Source organism: Podarcis tiliguerta, assembly GCF_965153285.1.
Source record: "Podarcis tiliguerta genome assembly, chromosome: 4".
In the NCBI taxonomy this organism is placed as follows: domain Eukaryota; kingdom Metazoa; phylum Chordata; class Lepidosauria; order Squamata; family Lacertidae; genus Podarcis; species Podarcis tiliguerta.
Genome location: NC_139537.1, coordinates 24793148 through 24803438, shown reverse-complemented (window position 1 = coordinate 24803438; position 10291 = coordinate 24793148).

The following is a 10291-nucleotide window of genomic DNA, read 5'->3' as shown; positions in this document are numbered from 1 at the left end:
TTAAGGAGTCTCAAAGCGGCTAACATTCTCCTTTCCCTTCCTCCCCCACAACAAACACTCTGTGGGGTGAGTGGGGCTGAGAGACTTCAGAGAAGTGTGACTGGCCCAAGGTCACCCAGCAGCTGCATGTGGAGGAGCGGAGACGCGAACCCGGTTCCCCAGATTACGAGACTACCGCTCTTAACCACTACACCACACTGGCTCTCCCACATAACAATGGCCGCCTCCCACCCACCCTGGGTCCCACGCCGCCTCCCACCCGCCCTGGGTCCCACGCCCAGGGGAGTTCCTGGCTCTCACAGACAATAATACCCAACTACTCAGTTCATCCTTCCCCTCAAATAACTCACTGCCACCAGAGAGGGGGTTAATTATTCCCATTAGGCTGACCTTAGTCCATCAACCTCCAAGATCCCTGGTGTCTTTTGGAATCCAGAGGTACAGACTGAGAAAAATCTCTGGCCTGTACATTGCAGCCCTGATTCATGTTTAAGGGTCTGTGCATAGTGTGGGATGCTGTATAAATGTGAGCTTCCTCCCATACCTTACACTCTGTGCTCTGTGGTTACTGAGCAAAGGCCACCATAGCTAAACTGAGTGGAGGAAAGCTGCTGTAAATCTCTGACTTCCACTCATTTCACCAGGATTTTATCGGGAACTCAGATCAGTGGAAAGCCTTTATAATTTATGTCGTCTCTTCCGATCTAGCCATGCCATTCCCAGGATTTCCCCTTATCTAACTGCAGCCCAGACTTCCGCTGTAATCTAAGGTTCAAGATAATCTCTCCTTTGAGGGATATGCTAAGATCTTTTAGCCCTTGTGTATCCGGTTTTCCTCATCTCTTCTCCTGACAACAGAAAGCTTTCTGCTCCGCTTGTGAACAGAAAAGCACTAGGAAGACTCAGAAGTCAATGCTACCAGCTTCAGTGGGAGCAAACAGATCATAGAATCATAGAATCATAGAGTTGGAAGAGACCACAAGGGCCATCGAGTCCAACCCCCTGCCAAGCAGGAAACACCATCAGAGCACTCCTGATAAGAAGCTTTGCCAAGAAACCCAATGGTGCTGTCATCCTTGGCTCCCAAACTGAAGGATTCACCATTGCTGAGAAATGTCTGTTTATTTGGCCATTATATATAACCAGTCTGTGACATGCAGCACCCCAGGCCAAGTCGTGCATTTCATAAAAATTCTTCCCACATTTACTGCAGAACAAATTGACATCAAATAGGATGGAAGGCCACCGGCTACCTAAATAGCAGCTGCCTGTTTGGAGATGCGATACAGTTTACAAGCTCTAAAAGAGCGTGAGGAGCATATAGCAGCAAAATCCCCAATAAAAAGCTTCAGATTGTGACCTATTAAATTCATCTCTCTCTCTCCCCTCCTTTTGCCTTCATTGTTCCTGCGGTGAATCGAAACCATTTTGGAGCAATACATTTCTTAGTGATCTAATTCTATGATTCTATTATTCTACTGACCCTTATTGTCATGCAAGGGGGGGAAATCATTCAGCCTGTCAGCGATTTCATACACTGCACTTGCCGTGACTCATGGCTTTGCGTAACTGATGCATCTGTAAAAAGCTTTGATAAACAGTAGATCTGTGGTAAACATTTATCTCACAGAAAGACTTGTCCGTGTGACGGCTCCTTATAAGGACTTCCCTCACCCTCACCCCAGCCGCCCCAAGAGGAAAAACAGGGGGGAAAGGCACTTCCGCACGAAGACACAGACAGTTTAAAAAGATTTCTGTACGCTGTTTCCCGAAATCGCAGGCCCTGATCTAACACTAGTCATGTATAATTAGTCATATTTCAACAGCCAGTGGCTCCAGATGCAGCCAGCTGGGTCTCTGGAAAATGTAGGTGCATATCTAGATGACCATCTGCATTTACATCAGCTGCAGTCTGCTTTTTTTTCATGTGGATCTCCCTTAATGGGAAGAAGCAGACTTCAGCAGCCTTTGGCCATTCTCACAGCTAAGTTGTCCAAATGCCTTGGAGTTGTTCTCCTGCTATTTGCACCATGTCTGCATGCTTTAAGGGCAAATGTGCTGGCGCAGTGGAGCCAGGAACCCAGGAGACCCAAGCTCCAGTGTTGCTTTCGCAGCAGGAAAAAGAACACCATCTGCTGGACGGATAGTTTCCAGAGTTGTGAGCCTGAAGGGTTGGAGGAAATGCTAGTGGGAAGGCCAGACATGATAGGAAGATGCTGGTTTCCATTTTAAATGACCAGCGACCCATTGTTACGCCTTTTGAATTCCGTGGATAAACAAAGGATACCAAGGAACTTCCAAACGAAAGGACTGCAAGAATCGTGCTTGCAAAAATTTGGAAGGCTAATGGCAAGCCTAATATGCTGGAACTGACTAAGGGATTTGTGGGAGGCAATCATTAAACTGACAATGACATTAAGGAAACGGGGGTTATAAAGGAAGACTGAATGGATGGAGGCCAGAGTTTTGTAATAACAGGGGTACCTCGGGTTAAGAACTTAATTCGTTCCGGAGGTCCGTTCTTAACCCGAAACTGTTCTTAACCTGAAGCACCACTTTAGCTAATGGGGCCTCCTGCTGCCACCGCGCCGCCAGAGCACGATTTCTGTTCTCATCCTGAAGCAAAGTTCTTAACCTGAGGTACTATTTCTGGGTTAGTGGAGTCTGTAACCTGAAGCGTATGTAACCCGAAGTACCACTGTATAAGAAAAGGACTTGGCCAAAGTAGTGGCAAGCTTTTTATTTTCCATTGAATACCTTGATCAACCTCTCTCTCTCTCTCTCTCTCTCTCTCTGTGTGTGTGGGTGTGTGTGTGTGTTTCTTAATTGACCACATTTCTGTCTTATTGCTTGCTTTTGTGGCAGGCATACTTTAAATCTAGTTCAAAGTACTATGGTAACTACAATATTCTGGTGGTTTTGAAAGGAGGAGCGGGAGACCAATTGAGCTGCAGCAAATTCTAGTGCTTGCATGATTGTCCAAAGCCTGATTCAAATTTCAAGAATGGCAATGGAAGAGTCATTCTCCCTGTATCCTGTTCACCCCCCACATCATCATCATTAAAGAGTTGGAAATGGTGTACTCTCCCCTGCCTCCAAGTTTCATTCTGTTCTGTTCTGCTCTGCTCCGAAGGAATCAATAAAGGTATAGCTTTACGCCCAAGATGACAGATTTATAGTATTCCACCCCACTTTCTTCATAGCTGAAATTATGTAATGTGTTTTGCCTGTCCACAACCATAAAGGCTACCCCGCTGTGCAAGTATTTACTGGAGAAGCATAAAACTGGCTTAATGTTCGTTTTTATGACTTTCTGCTTTAAAGATAAATCTTTCCGGACTTATTCCATGATTGGTGAAATGATTGCTGTTTCATTTTTGACTGGAAGAAACTTTACCCCTCTTTTTTGTTGTTGCTTCTGAAATACAAAGGCTCTTTTTCACACATCGGCAGAAATGTCATGATGTAACATCAAACCATGTGACATTCTTGGTTTATTGAAAACAAAATACCTCCAAACTAATGTCTATAGCGCTTCTGATGTACGAAGTGCTTCACAAAGCTCACAATAATGATTCCCATGCCCACTTCTGTTGGGAGTTTGAGCGCAACTCAACTTGCAGAAGATGACATTATCATAGGTTAAGACAGCTAGAGTGAGGGACCTCCAGATTCTCCATACCTTTGACCTCTTAAGCTGACCCCTCTATCTCTTTGATGTTTAGACTGATCCTCTTGGGTTGCATCCAGTTCACACCCTCCCTCCTCTTCCTGCTCCCGCTTCACTCTCAGACCTCAAGATGAGAGTTCCCCATGGGACTATCCTTTGAGAACAATGCAGCAAATAAGGCTGCCTGTCAGGCGTGGAGAGTCCACCCCTCTCTTTGGTAACTTCACAGATAAAGAGTTAAGAAGGAGTTGATAGATTTATAAACCTTTTATTACAACATCATATTGCGAGCACATATACACAGCTCTCCGCAAGGAGGCCAGTTGGCTACTCTAATCCTCCTTCCAGTTTCCGCAGTATTTCGGGTGCTAACAGGAAGTTCCTTCCTCTCTCTGACTCCTTTGCTCCCTGATACGTTTGGACCTCCGAGTCCGAGGGGGGGGGTCCCTCATGCTCTCAAGAGACGTCTCAACTAGCTGCCCCCTCCCTTCTGCTTCCCTTGTCATTATCCCAAAACTGGGTAACTCCTTAGAATAGAATCATAGAATCATAGAGTTGGAATAGACCACAAGGGCCATCAAGTCCAACCCCCTGCCAAACAGGAAACACCATCAGAGCACTCCTGACATATGGTTGTCAAGCCTCTGCTTAAAGACCTCCAAAGAAGGAGACTCCACCACACTCCTTCTTAAGCTACTCAGCTTCTGTCTCTCTCTCTCTGCTTCTGAACACACTGTGGACAAGGGGGGTGACTCTTCCCCCTCCAGCTCTGCATCGGAGAGAAGGTGGTCTGCCATAGAATGCATTCCCCAGTCCAGTGTGGTGTAGTGGTTAAGAGCAGTAGACTCGTAATCTGGTGAACCGGGTTCGCTTCCCCGCTCCTCCACATGCAGCTGCTGGGTGACCTTGGGCCAGTCACACTTCTCTGAAGTCACTCAGCCCCACTCACCTCACAGAGTGTTTGTTGTGGGGGAGGAAGGGAAAGGAGATTGTTAGACGCTTTGAGACTCCTTAAGGGGAGTGAAAGGCGGGATATCAAATCCAAACTCTTCTTCTTCTTCCTCGTCTTTAGACCATTCCCTGACACTGCCTTTTTCTTCTGTAGATTAGGTAGTTAAATTAGCATGATAAACTTTTCTATCCAAGTTATGTACTTTCAACAATAAATTACAGGGTGCTTTTCTTTTCTTAATCTACGAGCATTTCTGTGCAACGGGGAAAGTGTGCTGTCTAACCAGATTCACAAGGCGTACACTGCACACTTGGAGTACAAAAGATCTCTACAGTGGTACCTCGGGTTACATACGCTTCAGGTTACAGACTCCGCTAACCCAGAATTAGTACCTCGGATTAAGAACTTTGCTTCAGGATGAGAACAGAAATCGTGCACCGGTGGCGCGGTGGCAGCGGGAGGCCCCATTAGCTAAAGTGGTCTTCAGGTTAAGAACAGTTTCAGGTTAAGAACGGACCTCCGGAACGAATTAAGTACAGGTACCATTGTCTTAGGTAAGTGGGTACACTTTTGCAATATTCACCATCGTAGCCCTGATTTATTGCCTCCCATGGAAACCTTTGATCCTGAAACCTAAGGACTCCCTCACTCTCTTAATCTCATGAAAAGCTTTCGTCTGCAAGCTGCATGGCACCCAAATAGTGGATCTCCAGGGATTCATCCAGACCTTCACTTGCCTGGCCTGCCTCTTCCTCCAGCTCCGAAGCTTCCCCTGCCTCTGATTCTTGCCTCCTTGCTGGTACCGATCCCCAGACTACTGCCCCCCTCTCCTGAGTCAGACTTCAGCCTCCCTTCCCCCGGTGCACACTCGTCAGCATCCTGCCAGTCCCTGATACCTGCCTGAAATCCTGGACAGCTGCTGCCAGTCAGTGTAGACAATACTGAATCAGATAGATCAATGGTCTCATTCAGTATAAAGCAGCAAAGAAGATGCTCTACCTCTGAGCTATGGCCCTTCTATTTGTGGTGTCCCAAGAGGAGCTCATCTGGTACTTACTTTAATATCTCCAGATATTGCTGGACTACAGTTCCCATCATCCCTGACCATTGGCTGTGCTGGCTCAGGCTTATGGATGTCAGAGTCTAATAACCTATAGAGGGCCACAAGCTCTCCATTCCTTGATGTAGACTTAAAGGACCAATTACATTACTCTTGTACAATCCTGTGATTCTCCAAGACAGTTTCATATTGCAATTTTCCATCTTCAATTTAAAGGATGAAAGCTCTTTTTCTTATTGTTTACTGTGAAGATTGGGGTTTATTTTAAGATGCTCCTGTATGCCTTATCACATGCACTGCTTTGCTGAAAGTGAAATTGTTGCTTAAACCTCACTCCACAACTTCAGTAAATTGCTCCCTTAAATGTACACTGCTTTCATAGTCTTTCAGTATTAAACTACACTCAGGAATCTCTGCATCTTGAAGTGCTAACCTTTATTATCATCTTAGTTTACAAAAGAAATGGGCCCAGGTGGCAGTGAAAATCTATAAATAGTTATCCTGAAAGTCTAGAGCGGAAGATGGAATAAATTCTTTTATTTAGAGAGTAGAATATATATTTTGATGTAAGATTATTTCTAAAACCCTTTGGACACAAAGCCTGTATATAAAGCACACCCCTTAGAGCTCACAGCAAGGTAAGTGGTCTTTGAAAGGCAAAAGACAATTAATAAAGAAGACTTTATTTGAATGTGCAGAGAGTTCTGTTCAAACCTAATTGCATTCAGTGTTCCTTGTTCTTTACGGTGCGTTTTATTTCAGATATATTTTTAGCATGAGATGAAAGGTTTTGTGAGGATTGAAACCACAAATAATTTTTTTGACTGCGTGCACATATATTTTTCAATTTCACGTTGCAGGCTAGAACTGGATGCCTTCAACTGTTTGTCTTGCCTGTAAGTAGAAGCTGAGGGAGGGGGGTGGGAATATTTACTTATTTAGAATAGGGCGGTCCAACTTTTCACACCAAGTGGGCCACAATAGTACTTTGACACAGAACCTGCAGGCCACATGCTGCTTTGTTGTACATTGGGGGGGGGGGGTGTATTAAGGCCCAAATTTGACGCCCCTCCCTGCATTCAGCTCTCACTGGTGGCTCCTAGAAGCTGTCAACATGAAACAGCGGCCGCACCCTGGGAAGCAACTTTGACTGGCCTTCTAAACCAGGTGAGGGTAGCTGATGGGTCTCAAATCTTCAGTGAGTTAGGGTATGGTTACCAGATGTCCCTGTTTCCCGGGGACAGTCTCCAGATTTACAAATCTGTCCCCAGACAAAATCCGTCCCCAGAATGTCCCCGGATTTCATTTAACGTCCCTGGATTTATATTTTACGTGTTGTAGATTTATTAGTAGGGAATGAACGTTGCATGATTGGTTCAACAGCACAAGACACATCATATGAGGACTACTAGCGAGGCAAAATGGCAGGCACCACGACAGTGAACAGCTCCTGAAGCCAGCCAGAGCCAACTGCGCTACCAGGCTGGCTCCAGGGTTCTAAGACTGCCGCTGCCACCGCCACTGCCAAGGGGAAACCGGAGACGTCCAGCGTGTCAACTGGGGGAATCACTGACACACAAACACCGCGACCCAAATCGAGCTGGGAGCGAGAGCGCCCGGTCACCTGGCTGACTGTTCAGCGGTGCTCTGGGGCCAGGACAACCCCTGAGCCAACGCAGGAAGAAGGAGGAGAGGAGAAGGAGAAGGAAGAGAGAGAAAGAGGAAGGAGGAAAAGAGGGGAGCCCCAACCTTGCCATGCCGCTGCTGCTGCTGAGGAGTGGTAGGAGAGCCCTGGGAGGGCAAGGATACATGGCCGAGCCCAGGCCCAATCCGAGCCTACTCCATGGCAGCTAGCGCTCCAAGAGAGCAGGCCAGGGCTCAGAGGCAGGCCACACAACAGAGGAGACCACAGAGGGGAAGATATTACTTCTCTTCTTTAAAAAAAACAAAAAACTTTTTTTTCTCTTTTCAAAAAAAAAAAGTGTCCCCAGATTCTTTGAAAAAAATCTGGTAACCTTAAGTTAGGGACTTCCCTGCATGTGAAGACAGCCTCTGGCAGATGGAGCAGATGAGTCCAATAGTGAGTCCAATGGTCAAGAAGGTGGTTTCTGCATGTGCTGCAGAGGGAAGTGAGGGTCAGATGGGGCTTGCCAACCTGGGAAGTGAGCCCATCTAGCAGAAGGAAAACTCTGATCCTAAATCTCTGCTGCCTTGCAGGGCACCTTCGGGAGGAGAAAAAGCTAAGGAGGAAGCCTTACACATCCTGAGTGGAATCCCTAAGACTTGTTTTGACTTGTACGCCTCCTTCCGGCAACTCTTGCAGCCAAGCTGGTGCCAAATGTATTGCTCTGTTTTCCTTTTGACTGCATCAGTGAGGCTGAGAGGGGGATCTTGTCATCTGGGCAGCCCAGGACCTCCATACATACTGCCCAGGCTTGAGCCCAGGGGAGGTTACTTGGGTGCTGCAAATGCACCAGTTTGACTTCACACACACCCCGAGACACACTCCATTGTCTCTCGAGACAGACAGATGCCAAGAGCAACTCTACAATGTGCTATGGACACAATAATGGTGCATTAGGGTGGATTTATTCTGCTCTGTTGCTCATTCTGTGATGCTTCCCCAGTGCTACCACATCACTCCTGTCCTGTGAGCCTATAGCACATCAAAAGTGCGACAAAAATTAACCAGTATGTTTCTGGCATGAGAAGTAGGGGGATTTTAGTGGGAAGTTAAAGGATTTGCATGGATTGGAAATGAAGCAGTATGGCTGTCCCAAAACATTTGCAGGCACAAACGCAGGATCGCGTGTGATGCTCTCCAGCAGCATCATGAACACAAATCATCATGATCGCACGATGGAAGGGATGACTGGAGGGGCCCTGAGACTAGCAGCTAAATGCTAGCCTGGCAATGGGATGGCATCTTCCACCATCCCTGAATGCAGCAGGGTCACTTAGGGGCTGCAAGTCAGGTTGTGTGGTACATGCAATTTGGTTTGCTTCAGACTCTTCACTTTGCCTGGCATCCTGAAAGCACAATAAAACAGAAGTCTGTAGAGGATTGAATTCCACCCAAGAAAAGCGACAGTCTGAAAGCACCTCTAAAAGGACTGAATGCTGTATTGTTTTTAACACTTGATTGGAAGCCGCCCAGAATGGCTGGGGAAACTCAGCCAGATGGGCGGGGTATAAATAAATTATTATTATTATTATTATTATTATTATTATTATTATTATTATTATTATTCAATCCTGAAGAGCTGCAAACTCAGCTCTGCCCACTTTGGGCTGTGTCTCCAGCCACCATCAGCTGGCCTCCATTGCCTTTTCCTACAAATCAAACATCTCCATTCCTGTTCTATGGGATCTTGAATTGCATCTTCTGGTTTGTCCACTGGGGGACACACACACACCCAGTTGCCCCCAATCATTGTTTTCACTCTAAGGTTTCAGATAAAATGATGTCTGATTTTTATAAGCCTGTAGGAGTCATAAAGGACTTTCATCTGCCTTGAACAAGAAACAACAACCAACCCTCATTTTTCTGGAGGTGCTGTTGGCACATTCAGTTGCCACACAAACAAGGTCATAAAGGCAGGAACAATTTGTGGGTTTCATTGGAAAGGGGATTGATTTCTGTTAATGGAGAGAGAGAGACAAGTGGTTTGAAAAGAACAGTTCCAGCTTGTTGGAACAAACTCCCACTAGACAGCAAGTTCGGCTAGAATGTGAAAGGGGAATGGTGCGGTTTCCACTTACTAATGCTAATGGAAGTTCCTTCAACACGTCTGATGAGAACTGCAGCCTTCATACAAGCCATCGCCCTCCAGGGTCATCTTCTAGACCTTATATTCAGACCTTATATCATATGGCCAATAATCAGGGACTCAACATCGCAGAAAGACGTTTTATGAGTCCTTAGTGATAAATGTTAAAAGGTAAAGGGACCCCTGACCATTAGGTCTAATTGGCTGTGGGAGCAGGCATACAGCTTCCAGGTCATGTGGCCAGCATGACTAAGCCGCCGCTTCTGGCGAACCAGAGCAGTACACAGAAACGCCGTTTACCTTCCCGCCGGAGCGGTACCTATTTATCTACTTGCACTTTGATGTGCTTTCGAACTGCTAGGTTGGCAGGAGCTAGGACCGAGCAACGGGAGCTCACCCCGTCGCGGGGATTCGAACCGCCAACCTTCTGATCGGCAAGTCCTAGGCTCAGTGGTTTAGACCACAGTGCCACCCGCGTCCCTTTTAATGTTAATTAATAAATGTTAGGGGGTTGGCAAAACCTAGGTGTTGGGTTTTCTGAATCCACCAATAATTCTAGGCCAGCTATCTGAAGAATTCCCTGAAGCCCACACAGATTTCCCCAGATTCATGGTTGCACTGCATCATGGATACCATGAGCATTATATCATCTCTCTCCTTTTACAAACCCTGAATCCCTTTGGGAGAAGATGGGGTACAAATATGATAGGTAAGTAAAAGAACAGAAAGAGATTTCTCATCATCAAGAAATAATGCAATTTTCTTAATGCTACTGCCGTTCTCTCTCTCTCTCTCTTTTTTAGATCACTACAGATATTACTCACTTATGAGGAGGCTAT